This window comes from Oryctolagus cuniculus, chromosome X (assembly GCF_051225735.1).
Source record: "Oryctolagus cuniculus isolate XC-2025 breed Fujian yellow rabbit chromosome X, ASM5122573v1, whole genome shotgun sequence".
NCBI classification, from domain to species: Eukaryota; Metazoa; Chordata; class Mammalia; order Lagomorpha; family Leporidae; genus Oryctolagus; species Oryctolagus cuniculus.
Genome location: NC_142888.1, coordinates 74,452,263 through 74,478,360, shown reverse-complemented (window position 1 = coordinate 74,478,360; position 26,098 = coordinate 74,452,263). Strand labels below are relative to the sequence as shown.

Sequence of the window (26,098 nt, the reverse complement as noted above, 5' to 3'; positions counted from 1 at the left end):
TTTCAGTGGCTGTGATTGGGCTCAGGGCATAGCTAAGTCTATAATTACCATCTGGTTAAATCAGAGCTCTTCTGGAATTTAGCAGCCATTTGTGGAAACTGCCTCAATATTTTTAGACTATAACCTTGTCCTTTTATAATTCTGTAGGAACTCAGAGAAGAAAAATAATAGTTAAGGAAAAGCAAATTTATCTGTGAATTAACAAATGTGTGAAATGAAGAAAACTAGCCACAGGCAGGGGAAAAAGAATATTCATTGTAGTGAGAAGTTATGCACCTGCCCAGTAACTTTTCACGATGAAGAAAGGTTTGCCTTTAAGGGTGCTTCCAATTTTGGAATACTGAAACTTAAAAATGTGTTCCTCCAGTTGACCATCGAGAATATAAGAAGCATAGTGATCAAAAAAACTAAGTTCAATTCCCAATTCTTCCAGTTGTTTCTGGGGATATATGATGTTAGGAAAGATCATTTAATCTTTCTGATCCTCCAACTTCTCAAAAAACAAAATGCAAGCCTTCCCAAAAAAATTTTTTTTAAAACTCCCTAACTATTCTATGGGGCTATTGTGAAGATCAGATGAAATGACATGGAGCATTTGGTACCATTCTTGGCATATAATGACACTTATTAAATGTCTGATAATAATAATTGCTATTGTTGAAGCAAATAGGTTTTGTGGGCTCTGTAGGAAACAAGGGCAGTTCCTTTGCCTATATCTTCTCTCATGTCCCCCAGTTGCTAATTAGAACTACGTGGCAGAGTTAAAGAAAAAAACTCTTTCAGTCTGAAGTGAGTGGGCCATATTCCGCCTTGAGATTGAGAAAGGCTATTCCCAAATGGTGAGATTTTTTTCCCACTCCCTATAATGCCCCAGAAATGGTACAGTTGATGAGGTTAAAGAACATGGTACATAAACAACAAGCTAATTATTTCCAAAGGAAATGAATACTCATATAATATAATGCAGGTGGTGCTTAATAAACAACCCTTTCACTGAGTAAACAAAAGAAGGAAACTGTGAGTAGTTTAAAGACATCTAAGTGAAATCATTTATGGCACCTTATGCATGTATGTCTTAAGACTTAAATTCTGTTTTACACTCACCTCTCAGATATATGCCATTGGAAGAATCTGGCAACACAAACACATGAAAATATCCTTAATCAAATGCATATGTTGTAGATCCTGCACTTTGCTTAGAGAGGTGGATACAAAAGAATTGGAGTCACTTGTTTATGTACTTGGGCAGCTGGGCTGTTGGACCGATGCCACCCTGATTCCCCACTGAAACAAAGGAAGCAGGCTGTTTTCAAGAAAATAATGCCTAACACTCTGGCCAAACAGTTGTCTCCAAATGTTATCCTCCTTAAAGAACACTGTAATAATTATGAATATATGATTAGATGACATTTGGAAAGATTATCTGTGTGTATATGAAATGTTTAACTTTTCTCATCTTAAGCCACCAGGACTGTGGTCATTTACTAGGGCTTTAAAGGGCAACACCTGACATTTTGGTTTTTGATGGATTTCACAGGCGCTTGTAAGCTTAAAGGTTTGGCCTGGTTAAATCAGGTTTGATCACAGAGGCTATTTGCAACTTTATGCTCTGTCTCACAGAAATGTCAGTGTTTGCCTTTGCTCTGAACTAGCCATCACAAAATCAAGTTTTGTCCCTGAGTGACTCCTAAAATAGAACTTCCTTGGATTTAGGTCTATGTTCTTAACCTCCCACTAACAACCATAAGTGTTCCTTTTCACTAAGGGTGCTATAGGGCTTCTGAATGACTCGGCAACACTTTTGGGGAAAGCTAAATCCTCCTAACTCTGCCAAATTATAAACTGTCAGCATGTTTTCCTTTATTCTCTTCCTGGTGGACTAAAAACATATTTTGATAATAAGCTTGAAAAATATATTTTCTATGGATTCTGTGGAAATAACTATCTCATTCTGTATGGGAAATTAAAGTTCAGCTGGGCTTGCAACTGCAGCTTGGCAGGCCTCTTGTTGACTCCCTTGAGAATTTCTTAGAACAGTTGTTCTAAATCCAAACTGTTTCCACTGCTCTCAAGCCCCCAGTCCTACCCCAGCTGTCCCTCTTCTCACAGATGACCTCACCAGTTACTTCACTGGGAAGACGGTGGCCATGTAAGCTCCTTCACTCCCTTTCCTTCTTCAAACTGCAGAATGCATGGTGCTTTTGTCTCGTCTCTACCACAACTCTTCTGTCTCAAAGAAAGCACTCTGTGTCTTTTTCCTTGCCAAAGCTGTGCCCTCTACTTCGATACTTGATCCCATCCCGTCTCCGCTCCTCAGAGAAATTGTTCCATCAGCTATTTTTAGTGGCTCCTTCCTCATGGTCTATGTTCAGGGCTTCCCCATCTTTGAACCCCAGTTACCATCCTATTCCTCGCCTTCCTTCCAGAAGTCACACTTCTCACTGCCTCTTTTGACAGCATTATTTCACTCCATAACTCTCTACACACAGCTCCCACACTCCACTCTTTTACACCTATACAACCTACTTTCTTGAACGTGAACAGTGATCTAATAATTGGCAGATTTAATGTTTTTTTTTTTTCTTATAATTCACCCTGCTTAACCTTGCTACAGCTTTCACCAAGGTTGACCACATCATCCTTCTTAAAACCCTCTCCCTGGCTTCCATGAAATTACCCTTCCTGTTGTGCTAGCTCTTTGCTTCCAGTATGTCTTCTTTATTGTTTTTTCTTCCTCTATCCATTCCTGAATGTACATATTCCCCCATAGGTCCTATCCTTGGCCCTCATCTTTTCCATGCTCTCTTTTGATGAATATATTCACTTTTTCTTTTGAAAAATTAATAATTGCTTGTTGTGAGTTGAATTAGGTGCTTTGGGCAGATACTTGAAATGGTAAATGCTTTCTCTATGGCTACCTAACCCCTGCCTTTCAAATAAGTAAATCTTAAAACAAAAAGAATGACAACACTTGCACATAAATAAACACCATATCATGAATATATTGAGTTTTCAGAGGTAACAAGAGATTTGTTTTTACCCTAAAAAATCAGGAAAAGCTTGTGAAAGTGTTAAGTAGCCCATGGACATATGAGGATGGTGGTAGGTGGGAGTTTGAGGTGGAAGGAATGGTATAAGCAAGATTCCATTCATGGTTCTTCAGGTTGTGTGCTGAAAAAGACTGCTATATATTAGGGGACACTTTTCACATTGTTGACATCTTACTTGAAAATGTTCAAATTTTAATGTTTTTTTATTCCAATATGAGTAATTTGTATATTTATTACAACAATTTTCTAGTATATGTTAGGAGAATGCCATCTTCTAATGATCACAGAATTAAAACAATTTTCTGACAGAATTAAAGTGTTTTAAGGAAGAGACACCTTTTTCTTATTTTCAACCAAGAATCCATATGGGCTGACAATGGTTCTGGGTATGTGCAAAAGCGTGAAAGAGAAAATTGTTGAGCATAAATACAACAGAGCAAGTACATCCGTATGACTAAACCATACAGTACATGGAAGTCACAATTTAAAACATTTGGAAAAGTAGATGCAGGGGCCAGCGCTGTGGCATAGCGCGTAAAGCTGCTGCTTGCAGTGCCGGCATCCCATATAAGCATTGGTTCGAGACCCGGATGCTCCAATTCCGATCCAGTTCTCTACCATGACCTGGAAAAGCAGTAGAAGATGGTCCAAGTCCTTGTGCCCCTGCATCCATATGGGAGACCCAGAAGAACCTCTTGGTTCCTGGCCTCAGATCAGCACAGTTCCGGCCGTTGTGACCATTTGGGTAGCGAACCAGCAGGTGGAAGATTCTCTCTCTGCCTCTGCTTCTGCCTCTCTGTAACTCTGCCTCCCAAATAAATAAATAAAATTTTAAAAAAAAGTAGATGCAGATCAGACTGTGGAGGGTCTTGAATGTCAGCATAAGAAAGTTATACAGTAGTGATAGGCACAGGTCAACAAAAAATTTTTTAAGATTTATTTTGGGGCTGGAGCTGTGTCATAATTGTGCCTGTGGTGTCAGCAACACACACAGGTGCCAGTTCAAGTCCCGGCTGCTCTACTTCCAAACAAGCACCCTGCTAATGTGCCTGGGAAGGTAGTGGAAGATGGCCCAGATATTTGGGCCATATAAAATAAAGATTTATCAAGCAAATATTATTTTATTTATTTGAAAGGCAGGATTACAGAGAGAGAGAGAGAGAGAGAGAGAGAAACAGAAAGGGCTCTTTCATCCACTGGTTCACTCCCCAAATGGCCGAAATGGCCAGGGCTTGGCCAGACCAAAGGCATTAGCCAAGAGCTTCTTCTGGGTCTCCCATGTGGATGCCAGGGCCCAAGTATTTGAGCCATCTTCCACTGCTTTCCCAGGTGCATCAGCAGGGAGCTGGATCAGAAATGCAACAGTTAGGACTTGAACCAGTGCCCATATGGGATGCCGACGTCACAGGTGGCAACTTGACCTGCTACACCACAATGCTGGCCCCTCAAAATAGTTTTAAGAAGTTTCCTTCTGAATAATGTATAAAACACTTTGAAAGGTAAGAACTGGAAGTAGAGTGACCATTAGAAGGTTATCGGCCTTCTAGTGTAGGTCAACATTTCCCAACATGAGCTAATAGGCAACCCAGGGCTAGTATGGCAGCATCATTAAGTCTTCAAGGACTGAGAATGTACACTCTATGTCTTCATGGTCAAAGATAAATGCTAGTATTCTAGTAATTACATTCATGTTCCAGACGATGCACTGGAGAAAAATGAGAACAAATGTGTTATCTCTGCCTTTGATTTTATTTTGTTTTTCCAATATAAGTTCCCATGTGCCAACATCATAACACAGTTTGAGGAAGGCACATTTCACCCAGTGGTGTGTAAACCCAATCATCACACTTATGAACCACAAAAGGATCTGATCTCTAACTTCTAAGGAGAGTTGCTGGAAGTATTACATAGTGACCACTTTAATCTCATTATTTGGATCTTAGTCACATAAATACATGTAAGGGAAGCTAAGAAATAGTGTCTTTTAGCTGAGTAACAATTTACCCACCTAAAAATCTAGTTTGAAAAAAAAAAGACTAGGTATAAAATTCAGATATTGGGAAGTAATTGACAGTGTTTGCCACAGATAGTGAAATCTACAAGACTGAAGTTGGGTAAGACAAAGGAGGTGTCAAGGAGGCAAGGTTTCCTTCCTGGGTGTTGGGACAAGAGTTTTCTCTTATTTATACCTGGATCCAATCCCAATATACTCCAGAACAGATTTACATGTTTTAAAGAAGAACTTTAAAATGGTTTCCCCACTTGGAGCAACACAGAAGATACTACACTAACATAATTCCACAAGCAGGAGATTTGGCCATAGTTCCACATATAAATTAGAACTAGAAAAGAGGCCAGTGCCACGGCTCACTAGGCTAATCCTCCACCTGCGGCGCCGGCACAGCGGGTTCTAGTCCCGGTCAGGGCGCCGGATTCTGTCCCGGTTGCTCCTCTTCCAGGCCAGCTCTCTGCTGTGGCCCGGGAGTGCAGTGGAGGATGGCCCAAGTCCTTGGGCCCTTCACCTGCATGGGAGACCAGGAGGAAGCACCTGGCTCCTGGCTTCGGATCAGCGCAGTGCATCAGCTGCAGCAGCCACTGGGGGTGAACCAACAGAAAAGGAAGACCTTTCTCTCTCTCTCCCTCCCTCTCTCTCTCTCTCACTGTCCACTCTGCCTGTCAAAAAAAAAAAAAAAAAAAAGGCTTCAAACACCAGGTCATCTGAGCTTTCTAGCTAGCAAGCTTGTTTCTTCCAAGCAAGCTGGTGACTCTAACCTTCCTTTCTGTTACCTCTCAAAAGGAGCCTAAATACCATGAGCCCATGATAGAAGTGAGATTAGACCTAGATACCTCAATATATCCAGTTTCAATCTATATAAGCCAAATTTGATTATTGGAAAAATGTATTTGCTTTCCCAAATAGAATTCCCCATTTTCACAGATGAAGCAGCCAAAAGATGCTGCTGGACTGTTCAGGAATTCAGATCAAGAGGGAAGAGAATCATCTTGAAAAGGTACCTCCTCATGTGAATGGAAGGGGAGAGGGAGTAGGAAAGGGGAGGGATGCGGGTGGGAGAGACGATATGGGGGGGAAGCCATTGTAATCCATAAGCTGTACTTTGGAAATTTATATTCATTAAATAAAAGTTAAAAAAAATTTACAGCACTAGAAAAGGTACCTTCTCTACAATAGATTTGACCAACATATATGGGAAGGGAGGAAAACAGAGAGGAAGAAAGAGATAGAGTAGAAAAAAAGGAAACTTATTTATTGTCCTGGTTTGCTTTGGTTCGGTTTTGTATTTTTTAATTATTGTACTGACCTAAATAATAGCTTAATAAGTCAAGTCAGTATTTACAGTCCTTTGAACCCCATTTAACCTTTATGTGCCTCATCTGTTAAGCATCTTGGCAAATATCACATACCAAATCAGTGATACAATCATCATGAGGCCTCAAGTGCCTGGTTCCCAGTTTCATATTTTAAATAAGCCAAATGACAGAAGAGAGGAAAAAACTAGGTCAGAGAAACAGAGTTGGCCTGAAAAATCTGTGTTTCAAAATAAAGCCAATTACACAAAGACATGAGATTTCTCATTTGAACAGAAAAATCAGATCCTAACATTTTCCTTTCCAATGGATATGCAGATATATTTTTCAATGGTGAAAAGGGCAAAATGATGAATCTACCATCATTCATAATTCTTTTATCTGAAGAAGCTCCATTGTTTGCAAAATTTTAGTAGTTGGGACACAAACAAGTTAAGAAATTGGCTAATGAGGGACCAGTGCAGTGGCGTAGCGGGTAAAGCCACCTCCTGCAGTGCCAGCATCCCATATGAGCACTGGTTCAAGACCCGGCTACTCAACTTCCAATCCAGCTCTCTTCTATGGCCTGGGAAAGCAACAGAAGATGGCCCAAGTCCTTGGGGGCCTGGATTCACATGGGAATCCCAGAAGAAGCTCCTGGCTCCTGGCTTTGGATCAGCCCAGCTCCAGCCATTGCAGCCATCTGGGGAGTGAACCAACACATGGAAGACCTTTCTCTCTGTCTGTCTCTCTCTCTCTCTCTATCTCTCTCTCTGCTTCTCTATAACTCTACCTTTCAAATAAATAAATCTTCAAACAAAAACCAAATTGGCTAATGTAACATATCTATGAAGATCCAATGAAGTACTATAGGTGTGCATGCTGAGTAAAGCATGCCGAACATAAAAGACTGATCTTTAAAGTATTAATCGGCACCAAAGTGCTTAGGACCCTGCACCCAGGTGGGAGACCTGGAAGAAGTTCCTGGTTCCTGGCTTCAGCCTGGCCCAGCTCTAACCATTGCAGCCATGTGGGGAGTGAACCAGCACATGGCAGAAATCAATCTCTCTCTCTCTCTCTCTCCCCCTTCCTCCCTCCCTCCCTCCCTCCCTCCTTCCTTCCTTCTCTGTAACTCTACCTTTCAACATATATATGTGTGTGTGTGTGTGTGTGTGTATGTAAATCTTTTTAAAAATAAAGTATTAGTTGGTAATATCTGTCCTTTAAGCTCCTGATCATCTAAATCATTTTTCACCAATGTCTTCTCTTTTTACCCTGTAGGAATATCCTTACTTATACTCCAGCTTTGATATCTGACTCTAATCCCACCATTCCCCGCTCATCATTATTTTCTTTCCTGAACCTTAGTTTTCTGGATCAAATATCAATCCTACTATCTCCTTTGATTTGTATGTGTTTCTCTCTCTCTCTCTCTCTCTCTCTCTCTCTCTCTCTCTCTCTCTTACACACACACACACACACACACACACATTCTCTTTCAGGACAAAGTTGTTAGTACAACTTTGAGTGTACCCATTTTACTGTGCTTTCACACACACACACACACACACATGCCCCAAACTTTCATCCCACCCCCAAATATAGGGATTGTCAGCAAACTTCCAGATATTTCACTACAAGTATAGTTGTTCATAGGTACCAAGGTTGACAACTAGCCTTTAGGGGTAAAGAGGGATGACTGAGAACATGAATATTCTCAGATCATCCTTAATGATTCTTCTACCCCAACCACTCATCAGAAAGCCTCTCTGTAATATTATGCAGCATTCTTGGCTGTTACATATCCATGAGTACAATATCACTGGGTTCCAAGATGTGGAGAATGCAGGAATGCTTTTAGTAAACTTATAAATGTGGAATTTCACCTGTTGGAAATGTCCCAGTACTCCAGGATAAAGGAAGGGACCTACATCTGGCCCATCAAGACCCAGCCTACACTCCTCAGCCCTGACTCACTCCAAGAACTCCAGAACAGGAACTTGAGTCCTGGCCCCAGACCCACAATTCAGGGGTTGGCTATGGACCAGAGGTGGAGTTCACCTGAATTTGTCAAGACTTTCACCCAGGTGACTCTGAAAATGTTCAGCCTTGCTCACATTGGGTGGGTGATAGATTTCCTTCTCTGCAAGCATTTGTTCAGGATTACCTACCACCACCATGCTCATTGCTTTAAAATGAGTCAACTGTTTTTTTATCAAAAAACATGTTTTTTAACTTATTTATTTACATGCATTTCATAAATCCAACTTTAGGAACATAGTAATTCTTCTCACCCTACCAGCCCTCCCACCCCACTTCATTTTCCCTCTCCTGTTCCAAGTCTTGTTTTTTACTAAGATCTATTTTCATTTAACTTTATATACAAAAGATTAACTCTATTCTAGGTAAAGAGGTCAATGCTTTGTATGAGAAAGAAAAAGAGAAAAAGAAAAAAAAACTGTTCCACAACAGTCCAGATAAGACCTGTTCATAGTCATTGCATGATGAAGATAATTTCACTTTTTTTAGAAACTTGATTATCTTTAAAGAAGAATCCAAGAATGATACATCTTTTGTAACCTCATAGACATAACTATAACTTATGAGACATAAAAATATCCTCCACTTAATACACTAAAAGGAAGTAATTATTTGAGAAGAAGGTTTACTATTAAGTCACATAACACAACTCTATAAGGACAGAGGTCCTGCATGGGAAGTTAGTGCACAGTGACTCTTGTTGTTTACTTAACAATTAACACTCTTATATATGACATCAGTGATCACTCAAGGCTCTTGACATGAGCTGCCTACGCTATGGAAGTTTTTTGGATTCACAAACTCGAAAAGGCAATAAGCAAAGTGGAAGTTCTCTCTGTCCCTCAGAGAAAAGTACATCCTTCTTTAGTGGCTGCTTCTTTCCACTGAGTCTCACCAACAGAGGTCACTCATGTGGGACACTTTTTGACACAGTGTCTTGGATTTCCATGCCTGAAATGCTCCCTGGGCTTTTCAGCCAGACCAGAATGTCTTAAGGGCTGATTCAGAGATCAGAGTGCTACATAAGGTGGTTGTCATTCTATGAGTCTGCTGTATGGACTGCTTCCCATATTGGCACATTCACTGCTTTTTAATTCTATTATTATTACCAATAATAATATGATCACTTTAACACTTGATCCTATCTATAAGATCACTTTAACACTTAATCTTATCCATCTGATCTCTTTTAAACTCAGCTTAAGGAGATTTAGGGCCCCACAGCAAGTTTTTAAACTGTACCCTTAGAAGTAAGTCCTTATGAATGTATGCAGAACTATACAGTTTTACATTTACAAACTTCATACATTTCACAATTACAACTTTAGGATCATGGTGATTCTTCCCAACATGCCTGATCTCCCACCCACACTTCCATCCCCTTCCTCTTTCCTCTCTTATTCTCACTCTTATTTTTTACTAAGATCTAATTTAAATTAACTTTCACACATATGGTTACTTCTATGTTAAGTAAAGGGTTTAATGATTAGTGTGAAAGTTTGTAAAATAAAAGAAAAACAAAAATACAAAAAGAAAGAAAACTGTCCAACAGTCAAGACAAAGGCTGTTCATAGTTGTTGCCTCTCAAAGTGTCAATTTCACTTCTACAGGTTGCCTTTTAGGTGCTCTATTTGTTACCACAGGCCAGGGAGAATATATAGAATTTGTCTCATTGGAACCAGCTTATTTCACTAAGTATTATGTTTTCCAGTTTCATCCATTTTGTTGCAAATGACTGTATTTTGGTTTTGTTTTATTAGTGTATAGTATTCCATGGTGTACATATCCCATAATTTCTTTACCCAGTCTTCAGGTGATGGGCATTTGGTTGATTCCATGTCTTTGCTATTGTGAATTTGGCTGCAATAAACATGGAGGTACAGATAGCTCTTTCATATGCTGATTTCATTTCTTGGCTGGGTCGTAGGGTAGTTCTATATTCAGATGTCTGAGGTATCTCCATAGTGTCTTCCATAGTGGCTTTACCAGTTTACCTTCCCATCAACAATGGATTAGGCTACCTTTTTTCACAACATCCTCATCAGCATTTGTTGTTTGTTAATTTCTGTATGAAAGCCATTCTAATGGGGTTGAGTGAAACATATATAAACCTATGGTTTTGATTTGCATTTCCCTGATGGCTAGTGATCCTGACCATTTTTTCATGTGTCTGTTGGCCATTTGGATTTCCTCTTTTGAAAACTGTCTGTTTTGGCCGGCGCCATGGCTCAATAGGCTAATCCTCTGCCTACAGCATTGGCACACCAGGTTCTAGTCCCAGTTGGGGCGCCGGATTCTGTCCCAGTTGCCCCTCTTCCAGGCCAGCTCTCTGCTGTGGCCCGGGAGTGCAGTGGAGGATGGCCCAAGTGCTTGGGCCCTGCACCCGCATGGGAGACCAGGAGAAGCACCTGGTTCCTTGCTTCAGATCAGCGCAGTGCGCTGGCCGCAGTGGCCATTGGAGGGTGAACTGACGGAAAAGGGAGACCTTTATCTCTCTCTCTCTCACTGTCCACTCTGCCTGTCAAAAAAAAATGTCTGTTTAAGTCCTTTGCCCATTTCTTAACTTGGTTGTTTGTTTTGTTGTTGTGGAGTTTCTTGATCTCTTTATATATTTCGGTTATTATCCCTTATCAGTTGTAGAGTTTCCAAATATTTTTTCCCATTCTGTTGGTTGCCTCTTCATTTTGCTGAGTGTTTCTTTTGTAGTGCAGAAGCTTCTCAGTTTGATGTAATCCATTTGTTGATTTTGGCTTTGATTGATGGGACTCTAGGGTCTTTTCTAAGAACTCTTTTTTTATGATGATGTATTGTAGGATTTCCCCAATGTTTTCTAATAATTTGATGGTATTGTGTCATAGATTTAGATCTTTAGTCCATTTTGAGTGGATTTTAGCAAAAGATGTAAGTTAGGGGTATTGCTTCATGCTTCTGCATGTGGCAATCCAGTTTTCCCAGCACCATTTGTTGAAGAGACTGTCCTTGCTCCAGGGATTGATTTTAGCTACTTTGTCAAAGATAAGTTGGTTGTAGATGGTTGGATAGATTTCTGGCTTTTCTATTCTGTTCCATTGGTCTATTCATCTGTTTTTGTACTGGTACCAGGCTGCTTTCATGATGACTTCCCTGTAGTATGTCTTGAATTCTGGTATTGTGATGCCTCTGGCTTTGTTTTTGTTGTATAAGACTGCTTTAGTATTCAGTGTCTCCTGTGTTTCCATATAAATTTCAGCACCATTTTTCTTTTTCTGAGAAGAAAGTCTTTGATATTTTGATTGGCATCACATCAAATCTGTAAATTGCTTTCAGTAGTATGGACATGTTGATGATATTGATTCTTCCAATACATGAATATGGAAGATTTTTCCATTTTTTATCTTCTATTTCTTTCTTTAACGTTTTGTAATTCTCATCACAGAGATCTTTGATGTCCTTGGTTAAATTTATTCCAAGGTATTTTATTTTTTGGTAGCTATTATGAATGGGATTGACCTTAATAGTTCTTTCTCAGCCATGGGATTGTCTATGTATACCAAGGCTGTTGATTTTTGTGTGTTGAATTTATATTCTGCTACTTTTACAAATTCTTCTATGAATTCCAATAGTTTCTTAGAAGAGTCTCTGGGGACATATATATATATATATATATGAAACCATGTCATCTGCAAATAGGGATAGTTTGACTTCTTCCTTCCCCATTTGTATCCCTTTCATTTCTTTTTCTTGCCTAATGGCTCTGGTAAAACTTCCAGGATTATATTGAATAGCAATGGTGACAGTGGGCATCCTTGTCTGTTTCCATTCTCAGTGGGAATTTTTCCAACTTTTCCCCATTCAATAGGGTGCTGGCCATGGATTTGTTATAAATTGCCTTTATTGTGTTGAGAAATGTTCCTTCTATTCGCAATTTGTTTAGAGTTTTCATCATGAAAGGTTGTTGTATTATGTCAAATACTTTCTCTGCATCTAATGAGATCATCAGATTGGTTCTGTTCTTCAATTTGTAAATGTTATATATCACATTGATTGATTTCTGAATGTTGAACCATCCTTTCATACCAGGGATAAATCCCACTTGGTCTGGGTCAACGATCTTTCTGATGTGTTGTTGGATTTGATTGGCTAGAGTTTTGTTGAGTATTGTTGTGTCTATGTTCATCAAGGAAATTGGTCTATAGTTCTCTTTCTCTGTTGTGTCTTTTTCAGGTTTAGGAATTAAAGTTATGCTGGCTTCTTAGACGGAGTTTGGGAGGATTCTCTCACTTTCAATTGTTTTGAATAGCTTGAGAAAAACTGGAGTTAGTTCTTCTTTAAATGTCTGGTAGAACTCAGCAATGTAGCCTTCCTGTCCTTTTCTTTGTTGGAAGGGTCCTTATTACTGATTCCATATCTGTCTTGGTTATTATTCTGTTTAGATTTTCTATGTCTTCATGGCTCACCTTAGGTATCTCTTATGTGTCCAAGAATCTTTCCATTTCTTCTAGGTTTCCCATGTTGTTGGCATACATCTCTTTGTAGTAATTTCTGATTCTTTTTATTTCTGTGGTGTCTATTGTTACATTTCCTTTTTCATCTCTAATTTTATTGATTTGTGTCTTCTCCCTCCTTTTTTGGTTAATTGAGCCAATAGTGTGTCAATTTTGTTTATTTTTTCAAAAACCAGCTCTTCATTTTGCTGATCTTTTGTAATTTTTTTTTGGTTTTGATTTTGTTTATTTCTTCTGATTTCAATTATTTCTTTTTTCCTACTAGTTTTGGGTTTGGTTTGCTCTTGTTTTTCTATGTCCTTGAGATGAATTGATAGATCATTTATTTGGTGTCTTTCTAATTTATTGACGTAGGCATCAATTGCTATAAACTTTCCTCTTAACACTGCTTTTGCTGTATCCTGTAAGTTTTTATATGTTGTATCATCATCCTCATTTGTTTCCATAAATTTTTTTATTTCTCTTTTGATTTTTCTATGACCTGTTCATCATTCAGGAGCATGTTGTTCAGTCTCCATGTGATTGCATATGTTCTGAGTATTACTAAGTTAGTGATTACCAACTTTATTCCATTGTGGTCGGAGAAGATGTTTGGTATAATTTTGATTTTTTTGATTCACTGAGACTTGCTTTATGGCCTAGAATGTAGTCAATCCTAGAGAAAGTTTCATGTACTGTTGAGAAGAATGTGTATTCTGCAACTGTAGGATGAAAAGCTCTGTAGAAATCTGTTAAGTCCATTTGGTCTATAGTGTCAATTAACTCTGTTGTTTCTTGGCTGATTTTATGTCTGGTTGATCTGTCCACTGCTGAAAATGGGGTACTGGAGTCTCCCATTACTATTGTATTGGAGTCTGTATCTCCCTTTAAATCCAATCATATTTCTTTTAAATTTCCAGGTTCCCTGTAATTAGGTGCATATGTTTATAATAGTCACATCTTCCTGTTGAATTGATCCATTAATCATTACATAGTGCCCTTCTTTATATCTTTTAAGAGTTTTCACGTTCGAGTCTATTTTTTCTGATACTAGGATGGCTACACCAGCTCTTTCTTAGTTGCTGTTAGCATGGACTATCTTTTTCCATCCTTTCACTTTACGTCTGCATGTATCTTTGTTAATGAGATGTGTCTCTCATAGGCAGCAAACAGATGGGTTTTGTTTTTTAATCCATTCATCCAGGCTGTTTTAACTGGAGAATTGAGGCAATTTACATTCAAGGTGACTATTGGTAAGTAACAACTTTTCCCTACCATTTTTCCATTAATATTCTTTTTTTTTCTTTGGATTTCCTTTGCACTTTTACTGGGAGATTTTCTGCCCTCACCTTCTTTCATGGTAATATCCATATTTCTGTGTATAGCATATCCTTAAGCATCCTTATAAAAGCTGGGCAAGTGGTGACAAATTCTTTCAACTTCTGTTTGTTATGGAAGGTCTTTATTTCATCTTTATTCATGAGTGAGAGCTTTGCAGGTTATAGTATTCTGGGTTGACAGATTTTTTTTTCTCTTAAGATTTAGAATATATTTCACCATTCTCTCCTAGCCTGTAGGGTTTTTGATGAGAAATCCAATGTGAGTATAATTGGTGTTCCTCTAAAGTAATCTGGCATTTCTCTCATGCACATTTCAGAATCTTTTCTTAGTGTTTTTCTGTGGAGAGTTTTACAACAATGTGTTGTGATGAGGATCTTTTCTGATCATGTCTATTGGGAGTTCTACGTGCTTCCTGTACTAGAATGTCCCTTTCTTTCTCCATTAGGGAAGTTTTCTGTTATTATTTCACTGAAAAGGCCTTCTAATCCTTTCTCTCTTTCCATGCCTTCAGGGACTCCAAAAAGCTTTTGATACTATCTTGTAGATCTCCAACAGTGTTTTTTAATTTTCTAATTTCTTGTTGTTTTTAATCTGACTGCAAAATTTCCAGAGATTTGTCTTCTAGCTCAGATATTCTTTCTTCTGCCTCACAAACTGTTAAGATTTTCCATTGCATTTTTATTTGATCTATTGAATACTTCATTTCTAGTATTTCATTTTGATTTCTCTTTAAGATCTCAATTTCATGGGAAAATTTTCATTCATATCATATATAGTTTTGTTTAGTTCATGGATTTGCTTCTGATTGCTTCTAAGTAATCTGATGATTAGTTTTCTGAATTTCATTTCTGGAATTTCCTCAATCTCTTTGTCTTCTTCTAATATTGAAATGTTGTATTGTTCCTTTGGGAGGCTCATATTGTCTTCATTATTCTTTTTTCTTAAATTTTTTCCTTAGTTTTTTGCCATTTGTAGATTTTTTGGGGCGGTCTGGTGGCTTTTATCTTTGGTCTGTGTCTCTGTGGCTTAGTGGGACATCTACACTTTCAGTGAATACCAAGAGGTGTGTGCTGGGTGTGGCCAGGGTGCTCTGTTCAGTATTCCAGGGTGAGTCAAGTACACAAGGTAAGACCCTCATTGTGCATGGTAGCTCTCCTCTAATTGACTGGAGAGGAGTGGTTACTCCTGTTGGTTTGACCCACTCTCTCCTCACAGCTTCGGGCTGCCCCAGTGTTAGACCCCAGCGTGCTCAGCATTCATCTGCTCTGCTTAATGAACTGCACATTTGATCTATGGAGCCTTTCCTGTGAGCAGAGTTCCCTCTGTTATGAGTCGCTATAGGTAACCAAGGAGCTTGGAGAGTGCGGAGAAGTGCTCTGTTGGTTGCCCAGTATCTAGCCACACTCTGTCTCCTCTTATGTGGTCACTGTTTTCTGACTCATCTCCCAGGGCTCTCCAGGTCGACTGTCAGTGGGGCCACTCCACCCCCCTAGCCAGTCCTGTCTATTAGAAAACTAAGATGTTCCCAGAGCCACTGTCTGTATGTGGTCTTCCCACCAGCTTTGGTGTCATTGGGATGGGGGGGTTCTCTGGTTAGGTCTCTGAATCATGGGCAGAGGCCCTGCCCACTGCAGCTCTGCTCAGTTCTGGATGGTGCTACGTGGGTAAGAGTGGCCCATAGGCAACGCTTCCCCTCCATAAGGGGTGGTGCCCCCTCCCCTCTCATTGCCACCTGGCTCAGTGCAGCTGGCTTAGAGCGGCAAAGAATTATTCTGAATTGTTGTAGTCCTTGCTATTTGACTGGGCACACACATAGGAGGTGGGTGGCAGCTCCCTGCCTGTGTCCAAAAAAAAATGGCAGGAGCCCTCCCCAAGCTGGCTGCAGGTCTCTGCTATAGCAGGGAGTGGGGGAGGAGGAGAGACATGCCACCTTTTGTTGTTGTTCTTCCCACATCTGCTGTCTTAGGGGGTTCACGTGGAACTTTAATAGCAGTTCACTAAGCTCTCCCTCCTGCTCTATCAGCAGCACTGTGGGCCCATGGATGCCCCTTTCATCTGGTTTGCCAGGGCAGGCATCTTCCTCCCCGGATCCAAGCTTTTGTTGTTTTTTGCTGTGTATTTGCTCTTTTGGTGCAGGTCTGGATCATTTCCATTGCTTTCACTGGGTCTCCTGCTGGTGTTCTCCTATAGCTTTATCCTAGGAATGTACTTTCTCCCCTTTTTAAATATTAATTTCAACCCACATGATCTGGACCGTCCTGTTGCTATTCTGTCATCTTGGAACCCCAAAACCTCAATTGTGTTTTTTTCATCATCTTTTACTCTTGGCTACAGAACCCAACATCAATATTCATCATTTGGCCTCCATCAGTTTTGGTGAAAGTTGTTTTTTCCCAAGACCAGAGGTGTGGTTCCAGGAACTCAAACCAGGTCTCCTACATGGGTCATAGAAACCAAACTGCTTGAACTATCACTGGGAGCAGAACCAATACTCAAAACACAAACATTCTAATATGTGATGCAGGCTTCCCAAATGGTATCTTAAGCACTACATCTAACTCCTGCCCCTATTTTATTTTTTATTACAAAAGTACTGTATGTTCATTGCAAACATTTTTAAAATATTTATTTATTTGAAAGTCAGAACTACAGAGAGAAAAGGAGAAACAGAGATATCTTCCATCCATTGGCTCACTCCCCAAATGGCCACAATTGCCAAGGCTGAGCCAGACTGAAGCCATGAGCCAGGAACTTCATCTAGGTCTCCCATGGGGTGCAGGAACCCAAACACTTGGCCCATCCTCCTCCACATTTCCCAGGCCATTCGCAGGGAGCTGGATTAGAAGTGGAGCAGCTAGGACACTAACTGGTGCTCATATGAGATGCCAGTGTCACAGATGCCAGCTTTACCTGGTATACCACAACACCGACCCCTGCAAACATATATTTTCAGGTCAGCCAATATAGAATGCTATAAAGATGAAAATTTTCATCTATGATTCCATCACTCAGGTGACGTTTACTTGTGCCTCAACTGATGATTTCCTGGTTGGAGCAGGTATTATAGTGCCGTGATTTAACCTGCTGCTTAGGATGTTCACATTCCATATCACAGTGCTTGGGATAAAGTCCCACATCCATTTCTTATCCAGCTTCCTGGTAATGTGGACCCCAAGAAGCCTAAGCTTATGGCTTAAATACCTGGGTCTCTGTTACCTACGGTAGGAGATGCAGATGATGTTCTTCATTCCTAGCTTCAGGCTGGCCCAATCCTGCCTGTTGTGGGCAGTTTGCAAGTAGACTGGTGTATGGAAGTTCCCTCTCTCTTGCTCCTACTGTCACGCTGCCATTCAAATTGAAAAAACATAAAAATAAAAGAATTTCCTGGTCAACCCCTAAGGAACCCCACATATTCAAATTGTGCCAGCCTCTGATATTCATTGCAATTAAATTGTTCCAGAAGGTATAGCATAAGAGAATCTAGAACTTTGGTCATGAACATGGTGATAACATTCAGTACCCTCTTTCTCATAGTGTGCTGACAACAAGGTATATAAATGTTTCCATCAAGCCCATCAACATTTAAGACCTATAGCCACATTAGACTGCTAAAGCAGACATCTTGGATATTTAAACACATGATTTCAGGTTATCTGACCTTCGCTTTCCCAATCCTCTCTCAAAAGCAAGCATACTCAGATAACAATTTGAGGCTGTTAAGAGATTTGGGGAAATGGAGATTGTGTGTGTGATGTGTGTGTGTGTGTGTGTGAGAGAGAGAGAGAGAGAGAGATTGTGTATGTTTGTGTGTGCACACACCAATACACCAGATACTTTTGATATTCATATGTAATATGGCTTATTACTCAACTAATTTTATATTGTGTAACTTTTTTAAAAAATCATTAAGGCCAGTGTTGTGGTGCAGCATCCCATATCTGAGTGCCAGTTCAAGTCCTGGGTACTCCACTTCCACTCCAGCTTTCTGCTAATGCACTTGGGAAAGCAGCAAAACATGGCCTAATGATATGAGCCTCTGTTATCCATGTAGGAGACCAGGATGGAATACCTGGCTCCTGGCCTTGGCCTGGTTCAGCCCTGGCATTGTAGACATTTGGGAGTAAACCAGCAGATAGAAGTGCCCCCCCTCGCTCTCTCACTCGCTCTCTCTCCCTCTGCCTCTCCATCTCTCTCTGTCACTCTGCCTTTCAAATAAATAAATAAAATCTTCAAATATTTTTATTTTATTTAAGCAATTATTTTTCTATCATAAAATATTTAAAGTTGCCTATATTATTTTTAAAAAACAAGACTTTTGGTATACCAAGATAGCAATCAATTTTAAGTTTCTCTCACTACTCTCCCTGCATCTGCTCACATTGAATTTTAAACTGCTTGTGATCCTAGAGTAAGGGAAGAGCTCCGCCCAGTGGTAATGTTTTGAAGTACACCAAAAGAAAACGCCACTGAACCAAATTTCCTGCCTTCCCTCTCTCACTCTATCCACAAAATTTTTTAAATTGTCATCCTAGAAACCAATAGGGGAAAGGGATTTTTTAAAAAAATTAGACCACATCCTCCTTCAAACTCTAAATCATCTTCTATAACTCAACATTCCAAAATGGACAAAGCTAAGACTTAAACAAAAACTTTCACTAGGTAATTGGAATTGGTACTGGATAAGAAGCTACATCTAATCCAGTAAACAACACCACTTTTTGTGCCTTTTCTGTCTCCAACTCATTTTTTTACTTGATACTAAATATAATAATAGCTAAAAATTTTTGAATACTTATGTAGCCGTCCATTCATTGTGATATTATGGGGGGGGGAGTGTACTAATTTAAAAGTTACAGAACCCTATTAGGTAGGTACTATTATCAATTCATTTTACAGATGAAGAAACTGAGGTCTAAATTAGATAAATATATTGTTCAGGGCCACACAGCTAATATGTATTAGAGCCAGGACTCAGAGCTAGTTTGCCCAGGCTCAAACCACCACAAAATACCACCTCTACTGAGCTCAAATTTTAGGTGATCTCTCTCAAATTCAATAACTTGAGGCCATAAACCTATCCACATGCTTTCTCAAAAAAGATAAATACAAGACCAGACCTGTGGTTCTATTTATTTTCTTATTACCATCATAGATTTGTAGCCCTTTTACTTATCTCTTACATTCTTTCCCTACTCTGGAACTGATTCTGTTGGTGCATTTGAGTTGGAATCCATAGCTGAGAACCTATGTTTTGTGTTCCATCACCATTTTTTGCCTTTTATCTCTCTAAGCCCTGTCTTATTCTAGCCCCCTCAAACATCATTCATTTAAAACACATAGAAGATGATACTTTCCTAAAAATTCACTAGTACCAATGCAACCAAAATGGAAATTTTTCCTAAACCACTTATTTCTTAAAATCCTATGATATATATTATATATATTTACATATAAATATCCTGTGATTTTTTCTTAATTTTGTTAGGAAAATACTCAGTTTGAGTAAGCAGTAGTTCTCACAGTAAATCTTAAATTATATTTTCCAGTATTTTCAACATTACTACCAAAGTTATTTTTCACTCATAAAAAAACTCTTTCTCATTCATTCATCCAACAAAAATTTATTGTGCTTTTATTTCTCCTGGGCTCTGGAGACAAAACAATGAAGAAATCAAATACAGTCCTTGCCCTGATGGAACTTATAATTCTAAATATTATTTAAGATAGAGAAGAAACAAGAAGATGATTCTGATTTAGGAGCACAATGTAGACACATATATATTATTTATTTTAATGTACTACCTTCAAACTAGTTATTCACATGCATACCATCCAGCTAGGTGACAAAAACTGTAAATTTACAGTCTATGTAATTCCACTGATAATAAGTAAACGCCACAAATATTCCAATAGAAGAAAACTGGGTTGTACTCTATATTTTAAATTATCAGATGAAATCTTTCTTAGACTGCCAAAAACAAGGAAATCAGAGAGGCTTAGGGCTGCCCTCACAGCCGCCTTGCCATGGCATCTTCTCTTTGGAATTCATAATTCTTTGCCTTATCAATCAGGAAGTAGCTCAAACTAACACAAATGAGAACATAAATAATTTCTCCTTGCCCTTTTATGGCTATGATCTTTGCTTATCACCCAAATTATAAAATTTGGCTAGACATAAACACAATTTTCTCAATGTTTCTCCTCTTTATGTCCCTTTTCTACCCAATTTCTTGCTGTTCTCTCTCTTGCAGCATTTCTATTACACCGTTTGGAACACATTCCATGGTAATAAAGTCCGCTTCAGCCCCCTTCTTCCCTCCATATCTCTCCATGCCTACTCCACGCTCATTCTACCTCCTGTCACTAATTGAGATCTAACTCTCTACATTACAGTCTCAAGTCCTATCTAGATATCTCAAGGCTGTTCTTTCTACTCAGTATGCATACTGGACGGAATGAGGGTTAAGGAGAGCTGTGTTGCAATTCTCTTTACTCATTCGTTGCATTTTTTAAAGCAGAAGTAGAGAAACTTTGTCTTTTTTTTTTTTTTTTTTGACAGGCAGAGAGAACAGTGAGAGAGAAAGAGACAGAGAGAAAGGTCTTCCTTTTGCCATTGGTTCACCCCCAAATGGCCTCTGCGGCCAGTGTGCTGCAGCTGGCACACTGCGGCTGGCGTACTGCGCTGATCCGAAGCCAGGAGCCAGGTGCTTCTCCTGGTCTCCCATGCGGGTGCAGGGCCCAAGGACTTGGGCCATCCTCCACTGCCTTCCCAGGCCACAGCAGAGAGCTGCACTGGAAGAGGAGCAACCGGGACAGAATCCGGCGCCCCGACCGGGACTAGAACCCAGGGTGCTGGCGCTGCAGGCAGAGGATTAGCCTATTGAGCCACGGCACCAGCCGAGAAACTTTGTCTTCAAAGTACCAGGTAATAAATATTTTAGGCTTCGTGGTGCATTCTGGGTATATTACAATTATCTGACTCTATTGTTGTAGCTTGGAAAGAGTCATAGGCAATAATTGCCTGTGCTCACCATTACACTTTACATGTCATTCAATAGTTAATAATTAAGCACCTATTCTATACTACACAGTGTTCTAGATGCTTGCTCTGGTCTCCCTGATTCACCATGTCCCAACAGTTCTTATTTGTTTCTGGCCTCTTTCATTTTTTCTATCCTTTAAATTTCTCTACCGGGGGAAGATCCCTGAGAACCAGAATTGTTCATATATAAAATCTTGGATTCCTCTTGGTACCACTAAGGTCAGCTGACATATCTGGACCAGGGTAGGGCCACAGCCCAAAGGAACATACTCTCTATTCTGCCCAGCACAGGGCATAGGAGGATGTTCAGTGGGGGATGGAGATGAGGATGAAGATGAGTAGAGATCTGCCCAATATGGCTCCTTTAACACATTATATGTATTCTCATTAACAGTCACTAAGCAATGCATAAAATGCATAGCCAGTAACCCCTAGTATGTTTCACATTCAAAGACTAAGTTCTAAACTTCTCAGTATGACACAACCCTTCACCCTATTCTTTCTTAAGTCTTCCAAATGTATGCTTTAAAGAGTCTTTCTCCACATTATGTTTGGAACTGGATACAGACAATTGAATCCTTATTCATTATTTTGATTATTTCTATTTAAGACTGCTTCTGGTCCCAGCAATGTTAGACCTAGCTGTCCTGTACAATGACTGAGACTCAGGAACAAATGGGAGAATTGGTTAGGCAAAGTTTATGAAGGACCTTGAATATCAGATTGTGAACCATGGACTTAAATTTATGGGACATAGGGAATCTACCAAGTTTCTAAGCAGGGAAATAAGAGGATAAAAACAAAAACCATGATTTAGAATCTGGTAGAGTAATTATAGTGAAGATTGACTCAGAATAAAGACTGGAAGCAACAAGACTTTTTCAGAAATCCAGGAATGAGGTAATCAGTCTAGCCTAGTCAACCACACCTGCCTCATCTCTTCAAACTTAATCCCTTGTCAAATAGGCCATGGAATCCAAATGGAAAACCTTCAGCAAGCCTGAGAGGACAGATGGCCATATCTGGAACAAGTTCAGAATATCACAATGACCAGTAATGAAATTGGTATCACGGCAGATCACTTTTTACATAGCTTAAATTTTTACAGATATGTTCTTTTCCACTTTGAGGTAAATTCCTAAATTGTCTCCTTTGCTTTGAGCACTAAAATGTAGAGACCATTTACTGTGGTGCTGCCAATAATAAAGGATGACTCTCTCCTAGAGTTTCCATACACTACTTTGCAAATTGCTCTTCCTTAGGATCTTATTTCAGAATTGTATTAAAGTATTTTAAAAATTAATTCTCACAGAACTCACAGTCTTCATAGTTGAGCCTAGAAAAAAGGACATTAATTTGTTGTACTTCTAAATATGAAAAGAATCAATAAATAAATGTTCATAATTACCTTTGATCAATCAAATCATATTTTATTTATTTTTAAGGAAAGAAATTTTACTAATTTGTCATATATGTATATATAAAACTGGCTTCTCACTGGAACACTATTATAAATGTTTCATAGCTAGTATAATCAAGATCTGAAAGTTAGAGGTAGAAAGAGTGGTAGACAATCTCAGAGGCAAAGATCATGAACTTTTATTTTAATAGTAATTAGGAAAATGATTTCATAAAATAACAAGACTAAGAAGATCATTGGAGGAGCAAGTGTTTGGTGTAGCAGTTAAGATCCTGCTTGGGATGCCCACATCTCATCTCAGAATGTCAAAGTTTGAGACCTAGCACTAGCTCCCAATTCCAGCTTCCTGTTAATGTACACCGTGGGAAGTGGTAGGTTATAGCTCAAGTACTTGGGTCCCTGGAACCCACGTGGGAAACTCAGTTTGGGTTGCTGTCTCCTTTCTTTAGCCTGGATTGACCCAAGCTGTTGCAGACATTTAGGAAGTAAAACAGTAGATGCAAATACTCTGCCTCTCTCTCCCTCCCCACTCCCTCCCTTTCAAAAAATTAAATAAATATTTTATAAAGAATATAATTAGGGGCCAGCAATGTGGTGTAGTATGTTAAGTCTCCACCTGTGACATTATCATCCCATACGAGTGCTGGTTGGAGACCCAGCTGCTCCATTTGTCATCCAGCTCTCTGCTAATGCACATGGGAAAGCAGCAAAAGATGGCCAAAGTACTGGGCCCCTGCCACTCACATAGGAGACCCAGATGGAGTTCCAGATTCCTGGCTTCAGCATGCCCAGCACTGGCTTTGCAGCCATTTGGGGAATGAGCCAGCAGATGGAAAATCAATCTCTCTCTCTCTCTCTCTCTCTCTCTGCCTCTCTTCCTCTCTCCCTCCCTCCCTCTTTTCCCCCCATCTCTTCCCTCTTCTCTGTCACTCTGCTTTCAAGTAAACATAAAATAAATATTTTTTAAAATAATGGAATTAAGAAAAATACACATAATTCACTGACATTAAATATCTTATACTCACAAGATAACTTTAATAATTTTTGGAACATATTTTTTTAGCCCAGCTATAAGATATATACATTACATGGTATCTAACAGTATCAGAGAAATCTCATATAACCTACAATACATTAGTATAACACCATCTATATATAGATAGAAATATGTTCGATCTGAATTTTTAAAAGTAAGATCAGCTAGCTCATTTCCTTTGATCACTGCACTTTAAAATGGAGTAAGGCTATGCTCAAGCCAACAACATGGGATCACAATCAAACATCATTTAAAAAATAAAGTTATGGGGACAGGCATTGTGGGCTAAGCTGCCACTTGGGACACCCACATCCCTTTCAGAGTGCCTGGTTCAAGTCCCAGCTACTATGTACTTATGATCCAACTTCCTGCCACCTGGGAGGCAGTGGACGACTTAGGTTCCTACACTCACATGGGAGACCTAGATGGAGTTCCTGGCTGTTATAATCATTTGGGGAGTCAAACAGTGGATGGAAAGATATCTCTATCTATCATTCTGCCCTTCAAATAAGTAAATAAACCTTTTAATGAAAATAAAATTATAAAAATGGAAAACTTTTACTGTTTAAAACTAAGTCTTTGGTGATCAGAAATTAATTTAAATAGTAGAAGATTGAAGACCAAAGTACAAAGCATGAGCTATTATCTTCCCATCCATGTTAATGCATATTATTAACTATTTTAACTTTATCCTTTCTTCTTAAATGCAAGGAAAGACATATCTCTGAATACTCTCACTTTCCCTCTCCCCCATTCCTTTCCCTCTCCCTCTCCCTCTGTTTCTGTCTGTCTGTCTGTCTGTCTGTGTATGTGTGTCACTCTTTCTTGCAAATAAACGGATCTTTAGGACAATAAGGAGGAAAAAACTCCTAGAATATAACATAGAAGAAAATCTATATGACCTTAGGTATGGGAGTGACTTTTTAGATGTAACACCAAAGCTACAATCAACGTAAGAAATAATTTATAAGCTGTACTTCATTCAAATTAAAAACTTCTACTCTATGTAAGACAATATCAAAAGAATAAGAAGGCAAGCCGTTGACTGGAGAAAATATTTGCAAAAGACACATATCCTAAAGGACTATTTGTCGCTCCCCCTCTTCGTGGAGGAACGACACAGGACCCTGCGCTGTTCTTTTGTCTGCTCGGCCTCCCCGGGTTTGCTGCTGGTTCTTCCCGGGTTGGCTACCGACCCTTCCACCTCCATGGAAGGGCGGTTCCCCCTAGCCACTTTCCCCACTTCCGCGGGGGAGCGGCACACCGCCGGCCGGCTCTCTCGGGGGCTGCACAGGTGTTCCTTCAGATAGATGTTCCCCGGTGCATGTTGTCTCTCTCCTCCTTTATAGTCCTCTTCCACCAATCCCAACTCTGCTGCCCACACGCCGAGTACGCTGCTCTCCTCCAATCAGGAGCAGCTCCTGCAGCTTGTCAAGTTGGTGAGAGGCAGCTGGGTAGAAGCTGTTGCCTCCTCTCCCAGCGCCATATTGTGGGAGAGCAGATGCATAGAATAAGTCTTAATTCCAGTAACTTAGTCTAGTCCGAGTTGCTCCCCACACTATTATTCAAAATATATGAAGAACTCTTTATAACTCAATAATAAGAAGGCAATCTAATTATAAAAATTGGTAAAATACCTGAACAGAGACCTCAGGAAATAAGACATACAGAGAGTAAATAAGTGCAGAGGAATATATTCAACATAATATGCCATTAAGGAATTGCAAATCAAAACAACCATGAGATAAGATACCACTCACTACACACCTATTTCTAACGGCCAAAATCCAAAACACTTATAAAACCAAATGCTGATGAGGATGTGGAGCAATAGGAGCACTCAGTCATTGCTGGAAAGGATGTAGAATGCCACAGTCACTTTGGAAGACAGTTTGGCAGTTTTGTACAAAACAAAATATATTCTTAGCAAATGATCCAGCTATTCTTGATATTTACCCAAAGGAGCTGAAAACATATGTACACACAGAAACATGTACATAGATGTTTATAATAGTTTTATTCACACTCATTAAAACTTGGAAGCAACCAAGATGTCTTTCAGTAGATGAACAGATAAATTAACTGGTACATTTAGACAATGGACTTATTTAGCACTAGAAAGAAATATCAAGCTATAAAAATATATGGAGGAGCCATAAATGCATATTCAGGAATCCATCACTTAACAACGGAGATAAGTTCTAAGAAATGCATCACTGGGCACTTTTGCCATTGTGCTAATATCATACAATATACTTCCTCAAACCTAAATGGTATACCCTACTACAAACCTAGGTATAATGCTATTTCCTATTGCTTCTAGGCTATAAATCTGTATATCAAGACTATTTTCTGAATATGTAGGCAATAGTAACACAATGGTAAGTAATTGTGCATCTA

At 39.4% G+C, this 26,098-nt stretch overlaps 1 long non-coding RNA gene and 1 other non-coding gene across 3 annotated transcripts in view; both read right to left on the bottom strand.

The window, feature by feature from the left end:
• The window catches only part of LOC149119675 (uncharacterized), a 261,469-nt gene that overhangs the window by 135,491 nt on the left and 99,880 nt on the right, over positions 1-26,098 (bottom strand). The window lies entirely within an intron of this gene.
• LOC127485070 (small nucleolar RNA U13) lies at positions 4,816-4,917 on the bottom strand. The gene has a single exon (XR_007912268.1). It is a non-coding gene; the product is annotated as a small nucleolar RNA U13 (small nucleolar RNA).